The following is a 27426-nucleotide window of genomic DNA, read 5'->3' on the forward strand; positions in this document are numbered from 1 at the left end:
GGCACTATGTTCTTTGTAACCAGTGTTGCAGTACTGAATCTTGGGAGGACTCCCAAAGCTACAGGTTGGGTGGTAGGTAGTGTGTTGAACCCTGGGAAAGTAGATTTGCAGTACGGCAGTACCAAACCCTGCTCTAGCCCTTGAGGCAATACTTAGATGGTAGTGTTTTGTAAATATGTGCACTGAGTTCCAAGTGGCAGCTTATAGGATGGCCTGGGTAGGAACCCCTTTGAGGAATGTGCCTGGTGCAATGGGCTTTGACATGGCGAGTTTAATCAAATTTAAATGCAACTGGCTATCAATTGGGAGATGGTTTGTTTGTAGACAGGTCTGGCTGTTTTTCTCCCTATATGAAAGACACCAACAATAGCTCTGCTCTATTTCTGTTTTTTGTCCTGCTTAGGTAGTACCTGATTTGGTGGTGTACATCCAGAAAACACAGGATCTGTTCTACTTTCTTCTGTAGGTTAGGAAAGAAGACTGAAAAATTGTAGAAACTTGCAAATCAAGCAGACTGACAGACTGCAAGCATATTGTACACACAGTGAAGTGCATTGGACTGCCACAGCTAGAAAGACCTGAAGATGGGGCCAACTGATGGCTTTCTTATACCCCAACATCGAACCTCAGTCCTTGGACATCTGTCAGGTAGGAATGAGGCAAAGACTCTGTAAAATGGGCTGGTAGCAGGCTCCTGCATGGCAGGAAGACCCAATGACCAGTCCTACAACACTGACTACAAAGTACATCTACAGGTTTACACCCACCACTGTGTTCTCCTGCTTTTGTACTGAACTACATTCTGCTGTTCATCTACTAAAGAAATTCTGCAATTATGTCATGTGAAATGATATGCAGAACTACTGTTGGTGCTTACTGCTAAGGTGTGACACTGTTCTGCCAAGACAGCATTCACTTTACTAATGCCAAACTCCACAGTTCTGTGTAAACCCATTTTCATGTATGATTACCTCTTATAACTAGTGTGACAAAAACTGCTGATCATTACAAGTAATTTTTTTACCACAACCCGCATAAGACAGTTAACACAATGTACTTATGACTTCACACACTGCCACTACTACTTCTCCTCCACCATAATGAGTTTCAGTCAGTGCTTTCTAAGACTATCAATCTGTACTCCAAGCAGGGTTGCCAGATTTCCAGCCCCCCAGGTAGGGACAGAAAAAAAAAGAAGTTCTCTCACAGCAAACGAAGACCAAAAAAAAAAAAAGGTCTTTAATGCGGAACACAGTTCCACATTAAAGAACACTAGCTCTGCACTAAACACGGAGCTTCTCGTGTTTAATGCATTGCAGTTCCGCATTCAACACAAGTAGCTCAGTGTTTAGCGATTTTTGATTGGCCGATATCGGCATATGGGCCAATCAAAAATCGCTAAACACGGAGCTTCTCGTGTTTAATGCGGAACACAAGAAGCTCCGTGTTTAGCAATTTTTGATCGGCCCGTATGCCAGGTATACGGGACAATAAAAAAAAAAACAAAGAAAGCGGAGGCTGGCCGGGATTTATACCGGCAGGGCGGGACTCGGAATCAGGCTGCTGATCTCGGGACAGTCCCGCCCAAATAGGGACGTCTGGCAACCCTGACTCCAAGTATTGACAGACCTTTCCCCCACAATCTTCAAGAGGTGACAAAGCTGTCACTGTAATCCAGGAGCTATTATCCAACACTGCAAAGAACCTGTTCGGCTATTTACCAGTGTCTTGCTTAGGAAGATGTTTTGTATTCTGACTATTGGAGGGAGAAGAGTGATGTAAATGCAGAAACATGCTGTATTTCCTCAAATGTATTGAGGCACAAATAATTTCATGCATTGCATTTTCCCACCCCTCGATTTGTTACGGTATTGCATACTAACATTTCACCAAAACCATAATCCTACAGTATGACAAAATCAGTCATCAATTATATTCTGCATAACAGTACTTTCTGTAAAAATGTTGCAGTTACAAAAAAGAAAGCCTGTAACAAGCAGATCTCCAAATAAAAAATTGGTTAGCTATGTGCACATACAGTGTTTTTCTTTTTCTCAGCAACAAAAGTAGTGGAAAAGGTTTCCACCATATTATGTGCATTGTTATAGCAGCTGCTAACATCAGCAAGACTGACAACTGCCTGTGCAAGGCAGCAGTCATAACTAACAAGATAAACTACAGACTTCTCAGTGGATATGGCAGGTCATGCAGGCAGAGACAAATTCATCTACCAAAGCACGCAAGAGTTGCCCTTTAAAATGTGTTGTGAGGGGAAAACAAAAGTAAAGGTTGAGTTAAACTGTAGGCAAAGGTGGGCTTTTCCTTTAATCAAACAACAATCTTGGTTCATTCCTGAAGAGCAGCATTTATGACAGACCAAGAGCAACACCAACTGAACAGGGAGAGAGAGGAGGTAGAGATCAAAAGACAGTCCTACCTCAAACTTTTTATGTTAATAACCAAAAAATACTGAACTGTTAAGCCCAGCGGTTAGGACAACAAAAATAAAGATAAATAATGAAAACTGACCAATTAAAGACTGACCCAGAAGGGTTATAAATAAGTTTGACATTCTATTACAAAGAATTATAAAAGGGTGAATCAAAGTCTTTAAATGTGGAAACCATATGGATATATTTCTACTGAAATTTGACATCCCAAAAATGAATGAGCAGATAGGAAAATATTTAATCCAGAAAATATCAATAGAAGAGATTTTTATGTCTTTGAAGGGCAGGTAACGGGAAGACAGTGTGTGTAGATCAAATTCTGGCAGAGTTGGGAAAGACAAGAAAGGGCAGATCGATAGACATTTGACTCAAGTTGCTCAATAGGATACTATAGGGCTGCAATACACTGAAGTCTTGAAACAAGGCAGTAATACAATTTTTATAGAACACAAGAAAAGATTACTCTGTCTGCAGTCAATGTAATTCTGTATACAATAACCCACAAAATGATATTCCAAACATATTTCATATTTTAATACAAAACTGAGAGATAGCACAATAAAAGATAAGGAGACAAAACTTGTCTATAGTCCGCAATTAAGTATCAAATCATGACCTTTTGTAAACTTACCCCTCTTTGTAGGGACACCAGAAAATGAAATACTTTGGTGTATGGTTACACAAATGATGTTCACTAAGTAGGAAAAGGAATGTGGACACACAAAGGTAAATATAATTAATAGGCGTAAGACAATGGAAAATTATTTTTATGGATATGACTAGCAGTGTGCAACTGATAAAAATATTCCTGGTATGTAGGGAAGCATATTTTGATCACCTGGACAAAACACTGTGGGAGCAGTTGAATAAGCAAACAAGATAATTTATATGGCAAGACAAAAGACCTAGAGTGATGTGGTTCAGGATAGTTTTTGCAGAGGAACAAGGAGTATCAAGACTAACAGATCTCAAAACCATTATATGCCAGCTAATGAAAGGTTGGCATATGTGATGCAAAATTAGGCCTCTGACTCCAAATGGAAAAAGATGGTGATAAGGCAAGGAGGTAGGGATACTGATAGTAGGAGAATTAGCTTTTGGGCCCAAACAGAGAAGACAGACAGAGGAAAAAAAAACGCACTTCACATATAATTCTATAATGTCAATAGTAAAATGATTTGGATTAAAAAGGAGAACAAAGAATTACTCCCACTAGGACCATAAACATGGCACAGAGGGAATGGGTGGGTGACATTACAACAGAAAGACAGTGAACAATAAGAAAGGAACCTGGATTTTGGGAAGAACTTAGACAAGGAAGAGGAGAAATGAGGAGACGTGATAAAGCAGCAGAGGAACTTGGACTAAAAAAATGGGCAAGAGAGGCTCGAATTCTTGCGAATGACATAAGAATACAAATGAGATCAAAGAAAAAAAAAAAAAGAGTGGCAGGAAGACCAATTTGTAATGATTAATATATGCTGATTGAATCAAGGACTCTAATGCCCTTGAACAAAAGATTGTAAAGCAGAGTATAAAATGCTGACAAATAAAATATCTGATCGCCCATTGTAGTTAAGGCTATGCTAGGAGAAGAAAGTAGTTAAACAGATTGTCCTGTCAAAATGGAGAGAACTTTGTTTATACCATCAATATAAATCTAAATTAACAAAATATAGTGTACACAAGCAAGAAAGTAAAAACCATCCACAGGAACTAACACGGCAAGTAATCTTCACGAACTCAAAGTCACCACAAAGTGTCCATATGATAGTACATAAAGCACCACAAGACAGACAAACTGTAAAACCATATAAATTTATTGTAAGTGAAAGGGGTATGAGCATGGACACCATGATTTTGTAACTGGGTACAGGTTACATTATTATGTGTGACCTTCCTCCTGACCACTGGTTCATTTTTATTAGCATTCATCGTAGATGTAGTGCTCGCACTACTGTTTGATCCCAAAGTGGGATCACTATTACCTAATATATTATTAGAATCATCAGTAGAAATCAAGGGTTCTGTAATAGAACCATTATCATCATCTATACCAACTCCAGTGTTCTGATTACATATTCTCTTGAGCTGTAACATTCATTCTAGTTGGCATTACATTAAAAATTAGATTAGAAGTCCGTCTAACTTCATTTGCCTCAGTAGTGTTACTGTTACCTCTAGGCCAAGTGAAGACATGGCCTAGCTTAAAGTCCTTTACATCTCTGCAGATTGTATTTTTCTTCTGTTCTGTCAGTCGTTTCTCAAAGTAAAACACTGTCCAACAATTTCTCGATACCTATTTCAGTCTGAGTTTGGATACTTTTGTAGAATCATTTCTTGTTGTTTAATAACTTGATTCCTTAACATTTCCTCTTCAGGACTAAAAAACTCATTCAACAGTTTCATATATTTAAAACTAAGGTCCAGGTTTAGCTGTTGACATTTAAATAATAGTTCTGGATGAAGATTACCTATTGTTGGCATTTTTAAGATGCGCAGCCCTCTAGGCACAATTTTCTTCTGTAGACAAACCTCGAAATGTTGGCGCTGCAATTGCATCCATTTTAGTTTTAAAGAGTCCAACTCCATCTTGTTCAAATCCTCAGTGAAACTCTCTGAATTCTCAAACTCTATCTCCAGTGCCGTTCTCAACCGTCGGCTCGTACAACATAAGCAAATTACCAGTTCTGGCTACACAGTCCTGAAAACGAGCTGACTTCCGGTCCTCCGTATGATGTCCATGTAATGTATACGGTAGCTTAATACTGTTGTTAACCATTACTGCCATGTCCCCTTGATGGTGCAGAATAAAGGAAGTGGCAAGCAGCAATAAAATACAAAAGCACCACCAAACGGTAAAAGCTCCTGTGGCTCCAAAAATAATGTATACAAGCAAGAAAGTAAAAACCATCCACAGAAACTAACACGGCAAGTAATCTTCACGAACTCAAAGTCACCACAAAGTGTCCATATGAATGTACATAGGGCACTACGAGACAGACAAACTGTAAAACCATATAAATTTATTGTAATAAATGTACAATAAATTTATATGGTTTTACAGTTTGTCTGTCTCGTGGTGCTCTATGTACTATCATATGTTCACTTTGTGGCGACTTTGAGTTCGTGAAGACTACTTGCCGTGTTAGTTCCTGTGGATGGTTTTTACTTTCTTGCTTGTGTACATTATTTTTGGAGCCACAGGAGCTTTTACTGTTTGGTGGTGCCTTTGTATTTTATCACAAAATATAGTATTTGTGTGTGGAAATATCTCCATAAATATTTTATACACTTACTAGGTTGTAGAAAGTGTTTCCCACAATGGATGAAAGAGGCTATAGATGTAATATGAATGAAAGGGAAAGTGGACATGTATCTTCTAGTCATTTTCAGCATTAGCAGTCCTTATAAATGGATCTACAAGAGATGCTAGGAAACTCTGGGTACAATAACCAAGATTAACAAAACAGTGTTACTAAACTCAGATTCAAGGAAAGAAAATGGACCATTGCCAGGCATTGCTCACACTTATAACTATGATTAAAAACTATTATAAGAAACTAGATAAGCCTGAAGAAGCCAACTACAATAGAGATAAAGAATTAATGATATATAAAAGGAGGAAAAAGTGGTAATAACTACAAGTAAGACTCAAACATTTTAAGAAATAGGAATTACAACATAAGTATATGTTCTAATATATAATGCAGACTTTGTGTTGAGTAATGGGAATGATACAACTTTACAGATATGTTTATAGGGATTTGGTTTTAAGTGCTCCAGCTATTATAAAATGGAGCCATTAAAATCCCTATAATGTAAACAATTTTTTTTAACAAACACAAACTGCAGCACAGATGGTAAACAACTGAATCCCCACAAAGAAAGAAAACAAAGAACTCATAAAAGGATTACGTCAATGCGATGAGTAAAATATACAGTCCTTTTAATAGTAAATTTTACTATTAATTATTCTTAATTATTAATCTTATTAAAAATTAACAAGTTCACATTTACAAATATTATGTATCACATATATTCTTCTATACAATATAATCAAACCAACATTACATAAATTGTTAAATTCATGCCTTCTATTAAACCTCATTCCTCCTCCAGAACATTTTTTCTGCATGTATTGTCCCTACAATTTTTGTTCTATGCACACCTTTTTGTAAAGATTCCAATTCTACTTCTTTTGTTTAGATTTTTCACCACTTCAGGTATGGTTGGTTTAGAATTTGATTTTCATTTTCTAGTAATTGTTTTGGCAGCAACCAAAATTAAACTTAAAAAAGGCCTTACTATCTCTAGCCAATTCAGATCCTGTAAACTCAACTCAAAAATAATAAAAAAATAAAAAAACAATAATTTCCTTAGACTCGTTTGCTCACCCTGTATTCCTGACAGTGTACTCTGTATGGAATTTTTAAAGTCTGCCATCTCTTTACACTCTGAGAACATATGCTCTCAAGTACTTAATTCTTCCCTATTACACCTTCAACATTTGCCATCTACCTGAGGAAAAATTCTAAATAGTCTGCTTGGGATACAAAAGTACCCATGCAAACACTTTTGGCAAAAATGCTAATTTTTTAGACTCTTGCATATTTGGGAGCCATGCATATGTCCTTCCATTGTTTCTTTGTGAATTGCTCATCTAATCTCTCTTCCCAATCTTTTCTGGCCTCATCTGATGGATTCCTATATTTATCATGCAATATTTTAAATGCTCTACTAACTATCCCTTTTTAACAGCTGACTCTGCTCTAGATTCAAATAAAAACTCAACCAGTGCAGGTCTTTCATTTCGGACTCCCCTATTCCTTTCTTTTTACCTATCCTTTAATATCAGTCCCAGATAGGGAAGACAATCTCTTGCCTGCAGTCCTGATATCCTCCTGCCATTCTATTACCTTCCCTTTTTTAATTATTTGTTCCCAATACCTTAGTTCCTTTGCCAGCTTCCTCCATTAAATTCCATCCTCCTATTGTCTATTCTCTGTACCATTAATTGCAGTCATTCCTGTTGGCAGACTCATTTCCCCCATCACATCTTGGCTTAGTTCTTAGTATACTTTCTGCTACTTTACGAATATAATATACTGTAGGACTGTTACTTTTTATTAAGTATCTACACCCAAATTCCCATTCTTTGCATATTTCTTGAATTACACTCCCCGCTTCTTCATAATCCCTTTCCACTTTGAGTTGTAACTTTCTGCTTGTGTTTATGTACAAGAGCCTTACATGTGTAGCTGTAAAATATCCTTTCAAATCATATAATCTTAAACCTCCTTGTTCTGTCTGGAGGATCAACTTATCCCACTTCACTCTTCCCCTCCCAATTGAAGTCCTTCAACTCTTTATTAATTACTGTCCACCACTTCTCCTCTGGTTAATAAAAATATGCCTGACCTGTATATAAAACTAAAGGGACTAAAACATTCTTACTGTTTGTATCTTGCTATCCACATCCATAGGCAAAAGCTTCTAGTGTGTCAGTTTTTGTATTATCTTTTGATTAGTATATTCTCACGTGCCCTTAGCTGCCATAACTGAATCCATTTTAATCCATACTCCTACCCATAAATGTGGGTATTGCTGGACCAATTCATGTGTTGGTGCATAGTTTATAACTATAGCTTTTATTTTATATTCATTAATTTTATATACCCAAAAACATGGAACCGTCTCAGACTATTCCACAACATTTACACATCCTTTTCTGTCAGGTGCAAAATAATATCTTCTGCAAATAAAGATAACTTTTCTTGAACACCATATCAATTATATCCTTGAATTTCTGAGTCCAATATTTTCTTTGCCAGTGGTTCTAAACAGAATGCAAATAAAGGGGAAAGAGGACACCCCTGTCTGGTTCCTCTGTTCAGAAACAGCTTATCGGACAGGAACCCTCCCACTTTGATTTTTGCCTCAGATCCTTCAAATATCCTTCTAAATAAATTTTACTATTTTATCAGGAAATGCAAATTCTTCCACTGCCCTACTTATAAAATCTCTGCTTACTCTGTCAAATGCTTTCTTTGCATCAAGACCCACTACTAAACAGCAGTATTTTCCTATATTCTGCTTCCTGATGGATTACCCTTGATCTACTAACATTGCCAAATGTTTGTCTCCCTTCCACAAAGCCACAATGGTCCATCTCTATCAATTCTGGTATCATCTTTGCCATTCTTTTAGCCATTATAGACAAATACTTTAAAATCATGGTTTAAAATTGAAATGGGACTATATGAAGCTGGATCAGATGGGGTATTTACCCTCTTTACGTATTACAGCCACTACAGCTTTTTAACAGGATGTTGCCGCTTCTCTTCCTTTTAAAACACTGTCAAACAAAACCTTAAGATATTAATTACTTTCTTCCCTCCTACCTTCCAAAGTTCCACCAGAATACCATCTATTCCTTGAAATTTTTATCTCATCTCCTTCTATCTTAAATTTTAGTTGTTGAGCATCATCTACCTCTAACCTTGGCATATTTAAGTCTTCCAAAAATATTTCCATTTTTCCTTGTTCTTGATTCCCCACATCTATGTTTTATACTAATTTTCATATTTTTAAACAATCTCTAATACTGCTACAGGATCTATGGTTATTTTCCATGTTATAGGCTCACTAAGTTTTAAACAACTCTTTCTAGTTTCTGTTGCCTAAGCCATTGTGCCAAAAGTTGTGCTCTGGAGTTTTCAAAAAACAGTTGCTTATAGCAATCTTTCTATACTCATACATATTATCCAGGTACCCCTTATTTTCTCTTTAGCAATCTGCAATTGTGCCTCCTCTTGTTCCGTAAGATCCCCCTTATTTTAATACTTTAACCTTGTTAGACCCTCCAAATAATTCTTATTACTTCTTAACCAGCCATATTTTTCTTTTATTCCTACTGTATTTTTAAACTCCATTTTCATTTTATCCTACTCACTAGCTATAATTTCTGGAGTACCTTCTATCTTCCATAATAACATTCGGATAATTTCTACTACTAATTTTTTAAATTGCTCTCTTTTTAACAGGTAGGTGGGGAAGTGCCAGCATCTCATCTTTACTTCATTACCATACATTTTTAACTTCATAAATATTAGTGCATGATTTAGATAGTTATTGATGTATATCAAAGTTCTCATTTAAATGGACATGCTTCTGTGGAATAAAATTTGTCAAGTTTTGCCCAGTTATTGTACTTTCGGGAATAATATGTAAATTCTCTGAGTTCTACTACTGAATCCACATCTTTCATACCAGATATTTTCATAGATTCTTCAGAAATCTGCCTTTTGTTATATTTTCCCCTTCTAGTCCACCCAGTACATCCTTATTGTTGCAAATCAAATTCCAGTCCCTGCCTGCAAGTAATATTTTCCAAATTTTTAAAGTACCATAATAGCAGTTTTAGCTGGAATATAAATATATTTCAGTGTAATCCTCAACCCTTGCGAGTAGGCCCAGACTACCACAAATCTGCTATCATCACATTTTTTTACTCATCTATCACTATCGGAGCTCCTCTAGCAATTAATATAATTACTCCTTTTTTCGTTTGTCCTTGATATTCTGCTGAATATCCTTCCTAAAATCCCCTTGTCAAATTCACATACACAGTTCTTTCCAAACATGTCTGCTGTAGCAATACTATTTATATTCTGCATTTGTTACTATAATTCAAGAGTCTTTCCTTTTTATCTATACCTGTACTACAAATCACATTCTAAGATAATATGGGAAGTGCCACCATTATAAGAAGTCATTGTTCCCACCTATTAGACCTTTAAAAAAAACTGTCATATATATTTACAACTTTTGTGACACATGCACCCAATAATGTTTGTCAGGTTAATCTTTTACACATTTTTTTCTTAATATGAACATGGAACCTATGTCACGTTTTACACGACTTTTTGTTTGAATGAAAACCATCAAACAAAAAACAAAACATATCCCCATAACACCCCCATAATCTATTAACTTAGTATAAACAAACACTATGTTTAACCCTCCTAATAGGAACAATTGTCCCAAACATACAGCTGCATATACAAGCTTTAGTTAACCTAAAACTGAGGTTATCCATGCTAAGATACATTATTGCTTGTACTTCTACTTACATTAATTGATGTCCGTTATTTTTAGCTTTATTCCCTTCCCAAAGTGAAAAACTTGCACGCTTTCAGAAAACATGAACTTTTAGCCTTGAAGAAATTAGTCCCTGGCTTTTTATTACCCTATTATCAGCTTCTGTCCATGGAAACAAGATAAAAATGAAATTCTCAGCTGCAGACTTTTAAGGGTAAGCTGAAACATTTATTGCTAAAGGAAAACTTTTCATTACATTCAGCATTCTCTTATTTAACTGTTTTCACTTAAAAATTATTAGGTTAATCCAAGGGTCGTAATCCAGCATTTCATCTATGCAAAAGTAAAGAGAACACATATCAGCTCTACATATATTATGATCCGTGTACTTTTGCACCGCATACCCCAGCTTCTGTCTAGCCTTTTTTTGCATCATAATGCCAACATTTCTTAATACTAAAAATGAAGAAAAATGAGGAATCTGTTTACTTCAGTATCCTTATTGCATGCAAGGACTAAATTAATTTACTATAAAATATGCAATTTATATCGTGAAAGTTTCACAGAAATGATGTTAAGAAAAGGAATTGTTTTAGAGTTAACTTTTCCCTTCTTCCCCTCCCCACAGTATCCTTTCAAACATTAAGGACATGATGCACTTTCACACAAGTTTAACAAAGTGAACAAGTCTACTCTTTCTACTTTTTCTTATACAGACATATTTCACAAATGTAATTGATGCTTTGTAGTCTCACATTTACTCACCAACATCCATGTTGCCGGTCTTCCTCCTGTTCATTTCCTAATTCCAAATTCTGGTAGAATTCCAAGATACTACTAATTATTCTAGTCAACTCCTGCGCTTTTCTCTATCTTTCAAATATTTTCTTTTGGAGCAGTGGAAGGGTTTCACTAGCAATACATCTCTGTGTGCTTTTACTATAATGACAATAACATTAACAATAAGTCCCCTTCTACTTGATGGCTCAATTTTTGTTCGACAGACTTTTTTTTAATTTCTTCCTTAGCCTGTTCTGTATCAAAAAATTATTTTGATCCTCCAGGAAAAAATATTCCGAAGATAGTGGGGAAATAGTTTAAACCTCGCACCTCCCTCTTGACATTCCCGGATTGCTAGAATAAACTTCTCTTCTGTCTGGTGTACAGGGAATAATCATTTTCCACAAACACTCTTGTGTCTCCAACTTTTAATACTTTGCCCTTTTGCCACAGTTTTGTCATGATCAACTTGATCAGTTGGTTTGCATCTTTACTAATACAGGTTTTGGCTGCTTTCTCATGGCCAGATTTGGAGTATACACATGGTGTATACCCTTTCAATTAACAATTCCTGTTTTTGGATACCATTCCAGTTGCTTATTTGTGCCTTCATAACATTAACAGTCTGCTCCTTTTAGTTACTCTGATACAGATTTTCCCTACGGACTCTATAATCTAATTCTACCATTTTGTGAAACATATCTTCTTGAACAGTCTCGTACTCAAGCCAGCCTCTTCTCCATTTTGTCCTTTGATTTTTTTTTTTTTGCAGTTTTATCAACTCATCTAAACAAATAAATAACGAGCACAGCCTCCTGTCTCAGACAAAAATGCACCAGCACGACACCAAAAGGTAAAAGCACAAAGTTTAATCCAGTTGGTAAAAACACACTTGCGGTTAAGCGCTTTCATCCACCAGGGACTTCTTCAGAACACTGAATGAAACTGCAAAATGTCTTAAATACAGTTAAACAACACTTAATTAAAAGATCACATGTTTCTTGTTAGTAATTTAAAGTGCTAGTGCCGAAAATTGTGCCAGTGCATAAGGACAATATTCCATTAAAACAACAGTTCAGTTAATCATTAGATGTATTGTAAGAACAGCTAGTCAAACAGCAGTTTATGACTTGCGATTGTCTAAAACTGGTTTGATACGTTTATACCAGGGTGAGTGGAGGCATTTAATTTAACCTGCCACCTCACCTCCTTTTCACTCACTAGTTTTTTAACATCCCCACCCCTAACATTAGGTCTAACTACCTCTAAAATACCAAAGGTAAAATTAGAACAATCCTTGCTGTCTTTTAAATGCTTCCATAGAGCATTATTCTCATCCTGTTTCCTTATACTGTACTGATGATCGTAAATCCTATTACGCAGACATCTGGTAGTTTTTCCTACATAAAAACAGGGCAGCGGTACAAACGCTAGGTAAATCAGGTTGGAAGATCTACAGTTCCCTTTTTGAAAAAATACTTTAGTATTGTTGAAATTCTCTAAGGTAACTACCTGCACTGCCGTAATGTATTGGCACTGTGAACATGTGCCACACCTGGTTGTCCCCCTCCTGTTATTCAATTTGGTCTGTTTATTCTCTAACAAGAATTTCAAATTCAGACCATTCCTGTGTACAAACTGGGGCTCACTCCCCACTGCTTCCCAGACCCTTTTGTCAGTTTTAAGTACCTTCCAATTTTTCTGAATGATATTTTTAATGTAGTTACTATGGGGTCCATATTGTATAATACATGCTTTCCCAAATCTATTCGTCGTTTCTGTGTCACTCATATGAGGTGATGTATTAGTCAGTGTACCCCCTCCCAACAGAGGGGTATACCTGGTACCCCATTGTTGCCGGACATAAGTCCGTATATCATTAATCATACTTTCAGGATATCCTCTTTCTAGAAAAAATGTACCAATTTTTGCCAATTCCATAACCAGATCCCTACTGTCAGACGTCATCCTTGCTGCTCGAATAAACTGCCCTTTTACTATGTTCCTCTTTTGGGCCCAAGGATGACTACTGGTGAAATGTAAGTAGGAATTGCTGAAGGTTGGTTTTCTAAAAATATTAGACTTGAATTTACCTTCATGTAATGTAATCAGCACATCTAGATAAGGGATACTGATCTTGTCCAAATTCATGGTAAATTTAAGGTATTCACTGCAGGAGTTAATGTGACTAAAAAAGTCATCTAACTCCCCCTTGTTCCCTTTCCACACAAGAAAAATATCATCTAAAAAACGGTAGTAGCACCCAATATGGTCCATCCACTTGGAACCAAAGATGAACTCCTTCTCCCAGTTGAATAGAACTAGGTTTGCATATATTGGGGCGCAGGCTGCCCCCATCGCTACCCCTTTTGATTGTCTGAAGTACTTCCCCTCATAAAAGATGTAATTATGGGTTAGTACTACCTCCATAAAGTCCACAATCAGGAGTGTCCTGTCCCATGTGACCTGGCCTATCTCTTGTATACTGTCCTGAAACCTTCTCAGCCCTTCCTCATGGGGTATACTTGAGAAAAGGTCAACCACATCGATGGTTACCAGCCATTCAGCCCCCTGGGATATCTGTGGTGCCAACCTACCCAAGAAGTCCCAAGAATCATGTACTAAGTGGGTAATGCAGCCCAGACTCGATTTTAGCCATTTATCAATGACCTTCCCAAAAGGGAAAGTTTTAGAAAAACTCCCGGAGATAATTGGTCGAAATGGTGGATCAACCAGGTCCTTGTGGACCTTAGGGATACCAACAATAGTACCTATAATGGGATATTCCACTTTCAAATATTTACCCAGGTCAGTATCAATACTCCCTTCAAGTATTAAATCATTAACTAAGGAATCCACTTTACTGTAACCTCGATTCACTTCATTAAGGGAAGATATCTCATATTTTCCTGAATTCATTAATATACTATTCATTTTATCCATGTATAGTTGCGAGGGGTATATTACTGCCCCTCCCCCTTTGTCCGGTTTCATTATCCGGATATCCATATCCTCTTGCAATCTTTTTAACACTATAAATTCCTTCTTGGATAAATTGTATTCCAAATTGTTGTTACCAGGACCATTACATTTGGTGAGCTTGTATATATCACCCACCACAAGTTTCTCAAAAGTATCTAATAGATTGTTTAGGGGGGGGGGGTGGTATGAGCTCCTAACTCTAAATTCCTTATCATTGTTGAACTTGGATCCACCAAATTTAACACTGAGGTTAAGTTTTCTGATGTACTTTTTAACATCTAATATATTCTCAACTAAGTTCATCCTGCTGTGGGGGATGAATTTCATCCCTTTGGATAACATAGTGAAATGTTCTTTGGTAATTACTTCATCGGTGTAATTATAAATATTAAAATTGTCATATGAGCTAACCACTTTGTTAACCCTAGTTATTTCATTGTCAGGGCCATTGACACACTTAGTAACAGCAGTTGCTTCGTAGATATCTATCTCGTCGCTCTCCCACCCATCCACTCTCCCTTTGCAGTCTGATGGTTCCTCACATTTTCGTCCCAGTCCTGTTCTTCCCATAAAAAATCATTGACTGAAGGTTTGTCCCTAAAGTTCTTGTGTGAGTGCCCACCTCTATTGTCACTCATTCCTCTATAAACATGCCTACGATTGTCCAAACCCTGCATCTTCTTTCCTTTAAATTTACTATATTTATTGTTAATATTGTTATTATTGTAGTTACTATCCACCTTGTCCCACCTATAGGCCTCCCCTTTCTTGTACTGCTCTAAATCCCTCTGGAGTTTGTTACACTTCCGTTCAAATTGTTTAACCAGCACACCTGACACCCAGCTGAATTGGGAATCATATAACACCTCATATTCATTAAACAGTAAATCAGCTGTAATACAATTGTTCAATTCCTCTAACTCATGTAACAAGTTACAGATTCGGCTATCATTAGATTCTATAATAAACCGCATGAACGAAAAGCCGAAACCATCAAAAAGTTTATTACATTCTTTAATATGGTTATCGTCTAGGACTATCCCCATGGGTACTTTGAAAAACCTTAAACCCATGGGGACAACACCCTTGTCCAAGCAATATTTTAAGTAATTGTTGTCCAGCTGGATGCTTTTTAAAGTTTTTAGTTTGTTGCCGAACAATACAATAGTGTTTTTGAGGTTTGGTACGCTGTGGTCGAAAAAAATCAGCGTTTCTACCAGAGCCTTCAGTAGAGTCAGTATTAAAGTCAAATTGTCCCTCTAGAAAAGTGTTAAAATTGGTACCCCTTTTGTCCGTTACCACTCTAGAAGGGACAAACTGTTTAGCATTACCTCTTGGACGCTCGCTAGCGGTGAAGGCATAGGTTTTCTTAGGAACAGTGCGCTTCGGCCTGGCCCCCGATACATTGAAATCACCCTCCGATCCACATTTTCTGCTGGCGAAAACTGTCCTGTTAGATGCACTGCCCAAAAACCGGGATCCATTAGAGGTTAGTCTCTCATCCGTTCCTGCATGCAACCGCCCATTCGTAACATCCTCCAAAGCGCCGTCCTGTACGCCGTTACGTCTACCGCTGCCTGCCAAACCCACACCTTCAGTGGTGACCGACCGAGTGTTGGGTTGAGTCATAAGTTCAATAAGACGGGTTAATTCACCCCTCATGATGGCCATTTCGGACTGTAAGCCCCTGATTTCTTCACATCTAGGGGAAAAAATAGATGGAAGTTCGTCCAAGGAATCCATGCTCCAATCCAACCAAATAAAGGAACAACCAAGCTGAGAACAGTCCACCAAATAAATAAATAACGAGCACAGCCTCCTGTCTCAGACAAAAATGCACCAGCACGACACCAAAAGGTAAAAGCACAAAGTTTAATCCAGTTGGTAAAAACACACTTGCGGTTAAGTGCTTTCATCCACCAGGGACTTCTTCAGAACACTGAATGAAACTGCAAAATGTCTTAAATACAGTTAAACAACACTTAATTAAAAGATCACATGTTTCTTGTTAGTAATTTAAAGTGCTAGTGCCGAAAATTGTGCCAGTGCATAAGGACAATATTCCATTAAAACAACAGTTCAGTTAATCATTAGATGTATTATAAGAACAGCTAGTCAAACAGCAGTTTATGACTTACGATTGTCTAAAACTGGTTTAATAGAGATGTGTTCGTTTATACCAGGGTGAGTGGAGGCATTTAATTTAACCTGCCACCTCACCTCCTTTTCACTCACTAGTTTTTTAACATCCCCACCCCTAACATTAGGTCTAACTACCTCTAAAATACCAAAGGTAAAATTAGAACAATCCTTGCTGTCTTTTAAATGCTTCCATAGAGCATTATTCTCATCCTGTTTCCTTATACTGTACTGATGATCGTAAATCCTATTACGCAGACATCTGGTAGTTTTTCCTACATAAAAACAGGGGCAGCGGGTACAAACGGCTAGGTAAATCAGGTTGGAAGATCTACAGTTCCCTTTTTGAAAAAATACTTTAGTATTGTTGAAATTCTCTAAGGTAACTACCTGCACTGCCGTAATGTATTGGCACTGTGAACATGTGCCACACCTGGTTGTCCCCCTCCTGTTATTCAATTTGGTCTGTTTATTCTCTAACAAGAATTTCAAATTCAGACCATTCCTGTGTACAAACTGGGGCTCACTCCCCACTGCTTCCCAGACCCTTTTATCAGTTTTAAGTACCTTCCAATTTTTCTGAATGATATTTTTAATGTAGTTACTATGGGGTCCATATTGTATAATACATGCTTTCCCAAATCTATTCGTCGTTTCTGTGTCACTCATATGAGGTGATGTATTAGTCAGTGTACCCCCTCCCAACAGAGGGGTATACCTGGTACCCCATTGTTGCCGGACATAAGTCCGTATATCATTAATCATACTTTCAGGATATCCTCTTTCTAGAAAAAATGTACCAATTTTTGCCAATTCCATAACCAGATCCCTACTATCAGACGTCATCCTTGCTGCTCGAATAAACTGCCCTTTTACTATGTTCCTCTTTTGGGCCCAAGGATGACTACTGGTGAAATGTAAGTAGGAATTGCTGAAGGTTGGTTTTCTAAAAATATTAGACTTGAATTTACCTTCATGTAATGTAATCAGCACATCTAGATAAGGGATACTGATCTTGTCCAAATTCATGGTAAATTTAAGGTATTCACTGCAGGAGTTAATATGACTAAAAAAATCATCTAACTCCCCCTTGTTCCCTTTCCACACAAGTAAAATATCATCTAAAAAACGGTAGTAGCACCCAATATGGTCCATCCACTTGGAACCAAAGATGAACTCCTTCTCCCAGTTGAATAGAACTAGGTTTGCATATATTGGGCAGGCTGCCCCATCGCTACCCCTTTTGATTGTCTGAAGTACTTCCCCTCATAAAAGATGTAATTATGGGTTAGTACTACCTCCATAAAGTCCACAATCAGGAGTGTCCTGTCCCATGTGACCTGGCCTATCTCTTGTATACTGTCCTGAAACCTTCTCAGCCCTTCCTCATGGGGTATACTTGAGAAAAGGTCAACCACATCGATGGTTACCAGCCATTCAGCCCCCTGGGATATCTGTGGTGCCAACCTACCCAAGAAGTCCCAAGAATCACGTACTAAGTGGGTAATGCAGCCCAGACTCGATTTTAGCCATTTATCAATGACCTTCCCAAAAGGGAAAGTTTTAGAAAAACTCCCGGAGATAACTGGTCGAAATGGTGGATCAACCAGGTCCTTGTGGACCTTAGGGATACCAACAATAGTACCTATAATGGGATATTCCACTTTCAAATATTTACCCAGGTCAGTATCAATACTCCCTTCAAGTATTAAATCATTAACTAAGGCAGGTTATTATTAGGTTAATCCAAGGGTCGTAATCCAGCATTTCATCTATGCAAAAGTAAAGAGAACACATATCAGCTCTACATATATTATGATCCGTGTACTTTTGCACCGCATACCCCAGCTTCTGTCTAGCCTTTTTTTGCATCATAATGCCAACATTTCTTAATACTAAAAATGAAGAAAAATGAGGAATCTGTTTACTTCAGTATCCTTATTGCATGCAAGGACTAAATTAATTTACTATAAAATATGCAATTTATATCGTGAAAGTTTCACAGAAATGATGTTAAGAAAAGGAATTGTTTTAGAGTTAACTTTTCCCTTCTTCCCTCCCACAGTATCCTTTCAAACATTAAGGACATGATGCACTTTCACACAAGTTTAACAAAGTGAACAAGTCTACTCTTTCTACTTTTTCTTATACAGACATATTTCACAAATGTAATTGATGCTTTGTAGTCTCATATTTACTCACCAACATCCATGTTGCCGGTCTTCCTCCTGTTCATCTCCTAATTCCAAATTCTGGTAGAATTCCAAGATACTACTAATTATTCTAGTCAACTCCTGCACTTTTCTCTATCTTTCAAATATTTTCTTTTGGAGCAGTGGAAGGGTTTCACTAGCAATACATCTCTGTGTGCTTTTACTATAATGACAATAACATTAACAATAAGTCCCCTTCTACTTGATGGCTCAATTTTTGTTCGACAGACTTTTTTTTAATTTCTTCCTTAGCCTGTTCTGTATCAAAAAATTATTTTGATCCTCCAGGAAAAAATATTCCGAAGATAGTGGGAAATAGTTTAAACCTCGCACCTCCCTCTTGACATTCCCGGATTGCTAGAATAAACTTCTCTTCTGTCTGGTGTACAGGAAATAATCATTTTCCACAAACACTCTTTGTGTCTCCAACTTTTAATACTTTGCCCTTTTGCCACAGTTTTGTCATGATCAACTTGATCAGTTGGTTTGCATCTTTACTAATACAGGTTTTGGCTGCTTTCTCATGGCCAGATTTGGAGTATACACGTGGTGTATACCCTTTCAATTAACAATTCCTGTTGTTGGATACCATTCCAGTTGCTTATTTGTGCCTTCATAACATTAACAGTCTGCTCCTTTTAGTTACTCTGATACAGATTTTCCCTACGGACTCTATAATCTAATTCTACCATTTTGTGAAACATATCTTCTTGAACAGTCTCGTACTCAAGCCAGCCTCTTCTCCATTTTGTCCTTTGATTTTTTTTTTTTTTGCAGTTTTATCAACTCATCTAAATACCTATTTGAAGATTCTTCCATTTTTTTCTACCCTTTAGTTGTTCGAGTGGATATACTCCTTCAATGTCTCATTTATTTTAATCATCTATAAGCACATTAGACATTTTTACCCTCCAGATTACTGGTAGCCATGTCTTGTACCAAAACTGGAGCTTTAAGTGCATTTTGTTGAACAGCTGCAAGATTCTTCCCAGTCAGGGTTTCCTCTTCACCTTTTCTAGGGATCTTTCAGTTTCTTCGTTCCTGGCATCCTGGCAGTGCACTTTTTAGCCAGTAAATGAATTTACTAAAAGTGACAAGAGTTCCTGGTCCTTATCTTTCAGTTTCTTTTTTTTTTACAATGGAAGAGATGACATTAAGCTGCTAATCACTATGCAGCCATCTTGGAAAGTTCCAATGTAAACAATTGCTGGTGAGACTTGTCACAAAAGTGATTTGTACCTGTGGAAGGACATTTAAATGATGCCGCTGAATAAAACTAACCTGATAAATTAAAAAAGAAAAAACACTTGTGCTGAGTGGGTTTACTTGGTTAACAAATAAATACAAAAATCCCTGTCATTTACATGACAATCCATCTAGAAAGGAAGGCAATGGTCTTAGATTCTCAAGTCATGGAAATGAGTTCTCAAACCAGATCGAGAATGTCTATTGTCTGTTTTTAGTCTGATGCTAAAGGAGAAAAATGGATGTTTTGATTCTTCGAAATCTGACAAATTAACAATTTAAACTCTTTTTATTAAACTAATGAACAGAGGGCAAACACATTCTAGGGACTGATAACTCTTGTCTCAAAGATTTCTGAGGAACTAGTAGATATGAATCAAGACAGAAAAAGACATGCAAAGAAAGGCTTTGATGACCATCTTTGTAGTCATAGACTTTGCACTGGTTAACAGTAGAAAAAATATCATCATCTCGATTTACATCATGTCCTTTTCTGAGAAAGAGAAATCTTATAGGCTACACAGTATTCAAGACTGTGCTCACAAAGTTTTAGGTCTAAAAAAGGATCACACATCTGCCCTCTGAATACTGAGAAAGATTTCCAAGTTTCCAAGTTATGAAGCATTTTACAGTTTATAGTACATAAAAAGAAACGGATACATTCCAAAGCACCTGTGCTTGAAGGAAGCAATCATCATACATGAGTAGATGTGAAAACCTAATAAACACAGATACTGAGCATTGGGCAGCACTCAAAGATGAGTAGAAATGCAAGAGGGCAAGGATGTGGAATTTCCCCTACATGGATTCTCAGGCACTGCCCAACAGATCTCTAGAGAAGTGTCCAGAAATTCATAACTTGCACATCTATAGTGACTAGGAAGGTGTGCTTTATCAGAAAAGGAAGGAACATATGAATCCTGATATTTCTGCTTTTACAAAATGGTTCAAGTTTGTAATCTCTAGGCTGGATAAACAATGACCACTCTTTTTGGATACCAGAACGAAAATAATCCATTTCTTTGTTCTGCCAAGAGTGCTGGTTTAAATGCCTTCTATGTGGCATAGAGGGATAAAGCCTAACAACTCAAGCTCAAGTGCTGGAGGAACTGGGCAGGAAAAGGCAGGAGTGAGCAAACAATACCAACTTGTTCAGACATGGGGAAGGAAATGGTGATTCGGTCATCTGCTGCATTACTCTGCCAGAAAATGGAGGCTCACTGAATACATACAGTGAGACAACAGAGACCAGGATTTTGGGACTGGTTACCCAAATTAGTGATTGTGGCTTTCATAAGCGTGTGTGTGTGTGTGTGTGTGTGTGTGTGTGTGTGTGTGTGTGTGTGTGTGTGTGTAAACATTCACAACAGCAGACAGAGCACAGTAGGCCTCCAAGGGGAGGTGGGTGCTCATGTGAGGCATCGATGGTGAGGTTAAGGCTTAGAAGAGAAAATGCCACAGGCATGCATGTGTTAATGATGGCTTCAGTCAAGCTTTTGGTTATTTGGGAGGAATGGCAGCAGCAGCGACTGATGCAGAGACAAAAACAATTGTAAGATCATCTCTCCCATTCAGATTCCTTAGGCTGCTAGTCCAGATAGTCTGTGATGGTTGCTGGGTAGTGTAACGCTTAATGTCCACAGACAGCTGCGGCACCAAATAATGTTTAAACTTGAATGGAATAAGGCTCCTCTTGGTCTGCTCTCACTTGAGTTACTTTCCAGGCTGTCAAAGATAATGAGCAATTGGGCTAACAGGCGCTGGTTTATTTATTTTTTGCCTAATGTAAAAGTAACAAAGATAGATATTCTTCATCTCTTGTTGCAATGAACCATATATAATGGGTTCTATCAAAACTATACTGTGCAATCCATTAACTCTACTTTTCTTGCACAATAATTTAGAGCAACTCTAATTCACTGTTTAGCAAAACAGTAAATGTTATCTCCTACATGCTGAATGAGATTGTTAATGAGTGACACTGATATCCGTCACTCTGGAAGGAAGAAAAGTCTAGACTGTTAGCTTCAAGACTGTTGCGGCATGGTTTTTCATGCTTGCTGTTTTTGTGTTCCTAACTTTTTCCTTGCATTGTCACATCTGTCTGTACTGCTGCTTCCTAGTTTGCTTTCTGTAAAAATTCCAGGATTTAAAAGAGCAAGCATGTTATATTTTTTGACTAGGAAGACAAAATGTTGTTTCGCCTACATTGTGACCATCAAGCGACTGTACCCTCTTGACAAATTAATTTTTTACCGATAACTACTAGCTCCCTCCATCACAAGACTCAGGCATAAGAAGGCAAGAGTCATGGATTGTCACCCATACAAAGCAGGGATTAGGAAAACTCCTAATAGCCCCTTCTCTGCTGAATGAACCGAGGAGTAGAATGCCTGCTATGCTAAGCAAGTCTAAATACAAACTTGCAATGCCCAGCTGCATTGTTATACACTCCTTGGTAGTCTTCCATTCTTTTAAGTCCATACTGAGGAAGCTACCTTAGAAAAAAACTGAATGGAGTAAATAATCGAGAGCACTGCACCAAAAATAAAAATCCTTTTTGGTGCAGTGCTCTTGGTTATTTACTCCATTCATTTTTTTCTGGGTTTGGATATTTTTGTTTTTCTGAGGAAGCTACCTTAGAAAGCCTTCTCCATTTGGCTCTCTTGTGGCATGACTTGTCCAACTCCCCTAGGAATGAACAAGCTAGTGTCATTCTCATCCCTCAAACTATTCTTCCAGTGCCTGGGCTATGCATGACATAATTTAGTTTAAAACTTCTACATCACTAAACCAACCCATCTTGCATAATTCTTCCCTTTTCACCAAGGACATGTAGAAGTTTCTGAGTAAGAAGGACCAGATGACAGAATGATCTAAAGCTACACTGACAAACTTCTGAGAATGCTATGCATATACCTAGGCATACTTCCTTAAAAAGATACTATATAGCAGTGGACCTGAATAAAATGTCAACATTGTAATACCCACACCAGATGATATGTGTCCCACTTTTATTTATCAGTAGAGTAAGTCAGTTTTGATTTTCATTGTCCTAAGCTTACACAAGCTAGATATTTAATCAGGTCTCCAGTATGTTCAAAAATGTTTACCCTGAAATTTCACTGCATATACCTGGTAACTAATGCGCCTGAATGCCAGGGAAGATGAGATGTACACCTTTATGCCATCACCTGTCAGTTAACCAACTGTCTTTTATGAGGATGCAAGATGTTAAGAGCATCTGAACGCCAGCACCCTTTAAAAACATTAATGTCAATAACAGGGCAAGTTGCGTAATTTTAATACAGAAACTTAAACTGTTACAGGTGGATGAGAATCTGGCTGTTAAGGACGAGCCTTGCAAACATCCTCAAATGAAGGAATTACAGCAGAAATTGTAAGAGTCTTAGAACTCGTAAGTTTCACTAAGGAAAGCACTTGTTTTTTCTTAGGAAGAGACAATTCTCCAACACTCCATATACAACCATCATTCAGAACAGAGTTTCACCAAAGGAAATATTTTCAGCAGGAACACTGATGAAAGCAGCCTCTTCTTTTAGTATCTGTATCTAATCTTAAGAGGCACATGATCTAATTTTCCTACAGTACTTTTTTTTGTTATTATTTCTTCTACATTGAGACATGAAGCTAGAGAGAAAGGAATTGCAGCTCTTTTTCTTTCAACAACCTCAAAAGTGGAAAGTTCAACACCAAGATATGGAAACTTGAGTTGTTTTTTAAGCAGCTTAAAATATTTCTAGACAAATATAGCAAAATCAAACAAGGAAAGAAGCAGGTACAGTGCCTGCAAACTGGGCGCCATAGTCGAAAACACATCTGACACAGATATCCTCCAGAAGGGCCTCACAGAAACGGATAACTGGTGCCAGAGCCATGGCCTGAAGTTAAGCAAAAATGCATAGTCATACCCTTCGGGAAAAACAAGGTTACCCCTAGCTACCATATAGGTGGCAATCCACTGAGCACAGAAAAAGTCATCAGGGATCTGGGGACCCAGGTTGACAGTAGCCTTTCGTTTGACACTCATGTTGCTAAAGTAGTTAGGAAAACCTTCTATATCGCCCACCTGATCATGAAGGGATTCACATCTAGATCAAGGAGGTCATCGTCCCCTGTACTCATCACTCATTAGACCTATGATTGAGTACAATGCCCTCGAATGTATCTGACCAGACACCTGCTGCAGCTTGAAAGGCCCCAAAAGTTCCTCACCAAAAGGATAAAGGGTCTCAAAATATGTCTTATGCTGCCCGACTGAAAGAACTCCAGCCCTATTCAGTCTCATACCGCTTGCTCAGAGGTGACCTGTGCCTGACATATAAGGCCATGTCAAACCCAGATTTGATGAATATGCTTCACCAAAATCTAGGTTATAAATAGAATGTGCTGGAGGGACAGATTCATCACCCAGAGACTCCTATGCTGTGGAACAAAATTTTGTTCAAGAGGAATCTTGACCAATGGATGGGAGATTGCAGATATACCCCAGGGATTACTTCAGTGTCACTGCTTGACAGAGGCACAGCAAAATGATAGGCATAGTTTTTATTCAAACTAAAGGGGTGGCAAAAGCCACATAACTATGGGCTAGGCTTATAAATGCCCTTGGGCAGATAGCCTAGTATGAACCTATGAACCTATGCATCAGCTACATTCCAATTATAAAAGTAGGTGGGTAATAAGCATCCAGGTAAGAGGGATCTCTAGAGACACCCAGGGAATAACAGACCAGGCCCAGTAACAAAGTGGGCGGGAACCACTGCAGCAGTGGATGCCATTTTAAAAGCTAATGAAAACGTTTTGGAATAACACACCATTTAAAACAATCATCTAGACCCATTTCATTATAAAATCTAGACTATAAAATATTTTGCTCCCATTTTCACTAGAAGATTAAGATACATAGCAGATGGATTAATAAATAAAGATCAAACAAAATTTATATATAGATAGGGAGTTTAAAGATAAATATAAATATAATTGGGAAGGAAAATAAATAATTACAAATAAAAATCTATGAAGATGCAAGTAAGATTTTTTTTTCAAAATTACTATTAATAATAACTGAAGTGTTACTTATAAGTTCATAGGTGTTTACTAGGCTAATGAACACAAAGGCCTTTTTAAGCCTAGGCATGCATTCCAAATCACTGACAAGTTCTCATATCCTTTATAATTGTAAGCACAGACTTGAGAGATTAAACATTTTCAAGCAGGGGCCTGGGAGTTGCACCACATACATTAGAGACATGGTGGAAAACCAGGGGTGAATTTCCTTTTTCATCATCCAGTTACCACTGAAGTGGTAGTCTCTGGGATACATACCTGTCTCTCTAGCAGGTCCTATTTATATCAGCAGGCTAAACTATATCCCTAAATGTGAACAGATATCTATTCATTGCCTCACATCTCCACACTCTCCTTTCTTCCCTCACTTCCTTACTTCTGTCAATTTCGCTCCCTTGGCTTTCTCTCTAAGTATACCATAAACATGCTGTTCTCTCACTTCATATTGCAGTTCCTGTTTGTATTGTACTAACTTATCTTTAATTTCTGTATAAATTGGCTTAAATTTCTCTAAATATTAAATAGTCATATAACTTGTATCTTGTTTGTTCTTAACCAATGATCTGATGTTGTCACTGTCATTTTTCCTCAACCTGTGGGTTTCGAATCCGACCCTTGGATCCAACTCAACTGCTTTCCAAGCTGAGAAATCTAGGCTCAAGCTCCTCCCAACCTACCCATAATCCCTCATTTTCCCAATATACCTCAGATCTCATTTGCCGCCAAGATTAACTTGATGATTCTAAGTATTCCAAATATCTTAGAACAGTATGTGGATTTTTATTTCTTTCCTTCTGTGTATGTATTATAAATGTGTTAAAAAAATTCTTAAAAAATATATATATTTTTCCAGGCTAGCAGCTTGTTCTTGTATTGCTTGCCCTCGTGTTCCCCTGTTTAAAAACTGAGGCACATGAGAAAGAGTAGAGGGATCCAGATTTAATTTCAATAACCTCTAAGAATCATCGGCTGAAGTAAAGAGGTGTTCAGTCACCAGTCCTGCTCATGAAGCAAACCCAACATCGGCTTCATTTTGTTAAACATTTATCTGACACTTAATCACTTTTCTCTTTTTAACTTGACTTCTCACAGTACTTACATGATTTTCCTTTTTTAAAGTTTTATCTGACTAGCATAATTTCTCTTCCAATTCTTCCATAACTTTCTTCTCAAAATACTTGTTAAATATTATCCTTTATGAAAAGTTAAAGCCTGTCATTTCCATTTCCTAAAAAAGCTTGTAAATGTTTAGCATCCCTGTGTTCAAAATGACCAGAATTATGATTTCCTCTAAAAACCAAAAGATGCATTTACAATTAAAATCTTTACTGATGCTCTAATGCTTGCAAAAGCACCTGTTAGTATTTGGGAGACTCTAATCCTTGCAAAAACACGTTATTACTTGGGGTGTCAGTATTAAAAAAATGTCAATATGGGACAAAGCATAACAATGACCCAGTCATTCTGGATTCAATTAGTTCCCTGAGCAATGACGGCGCTGATGGGGATGGGAGGGGAATAAAGAGGCTATTCTTACTTATCCTCCCTTGGGATGCATTTGGGATTGCAATACTAACTCAGACTAATATTCTGCTTAATATATCTGCTTAAAAAGGAGAGGTGGCTGCTAAGGCTTACATGACCCACAGATTTGGGGCAGCCCTTGCATCTACTCACTTCACTGACAACCCCCAAGTTGTGAAGGATGTGGGGTGGAAAAAAAAAATCATAATGCTTGCCTGGATGGCAGCAGTACAACAACTGACGAGCCAGTAGAGCTGTATGGCAGGCAGTGACTACTGAAAATAAATTATTTATAACTTATTACTTATTAAAATAAATAAATGCTCCAAATGAAAATTGCTTTCAGAGGAGAAAGTCAGCAAAATATATGGTAATTGTAGCTGTCAAGTTCAAAAGATCACAGAAACTACCGAAGAATAAGCAAAGCATGGTGTAGTGACCACTCACTGAGTGACCCAAAATAAAACTGTAAAGTGCCTCCTGTTTTATACACAGATTCCTCTAACAGCTACACCACGAGACTGCACAGTTTCTTCTTACAGGATTATTACACCAATAAAACTATCAGGCTGAAGGACTGATGTCTGCCTAACAGCTGATACCAAAAACATATTTGCATTTCCTGCACCAAAGATTCTCATGAAGAACATGTGAAGAGTTTCAAATAACAAGTTTTTCAATTTTAATCTAACTCAAAAATCATAAATCTCTTCGCAATTCACTGTTCATTTATGTTACTGGTTTAAGACATAAATGTTTAACCAAACTATTTAACAGATTCCCATTCTTCCCAAGCCAGGGGAGTTTTTTTTTTTCTGAAGTCAAACTGGTTGGCAGGAACCTGTGCTGAAGGCTTCATGCTGATAAGAAAAACAACAAAAGCATTTCTATCAGCATCA

General features: G+C 37.5%; 1 protein-coding gene across 1 annotated transcript in view; it reads right to left on the reverse strand.

Annotated features, from left to right (window-relative positions):
- THOP1 (thimet oligopeptidase 1) overlaps positions 1 to 27426 on the reverse strand; it is a 499186-nt gene that overhangs the window by 50179 nt on the left and 421581 nt on the right. The window lies entirely within an intron of this gene.

Source organism: Protopterus annectens, chromosome 13.part0 (assembly GCF_019279795.1).
Source record: "Protopterus annectens isolate FY-2018-M chromosome 13.part0, PAN1.0, whole genome shotgun sequence".
In the NCBI taxonomy this organism is placed as follows: Eukaryota; Metazoa; Chordata; order Ceratodontiformes; family Protopteridae; genus Protopterus; species Protopterus annectens.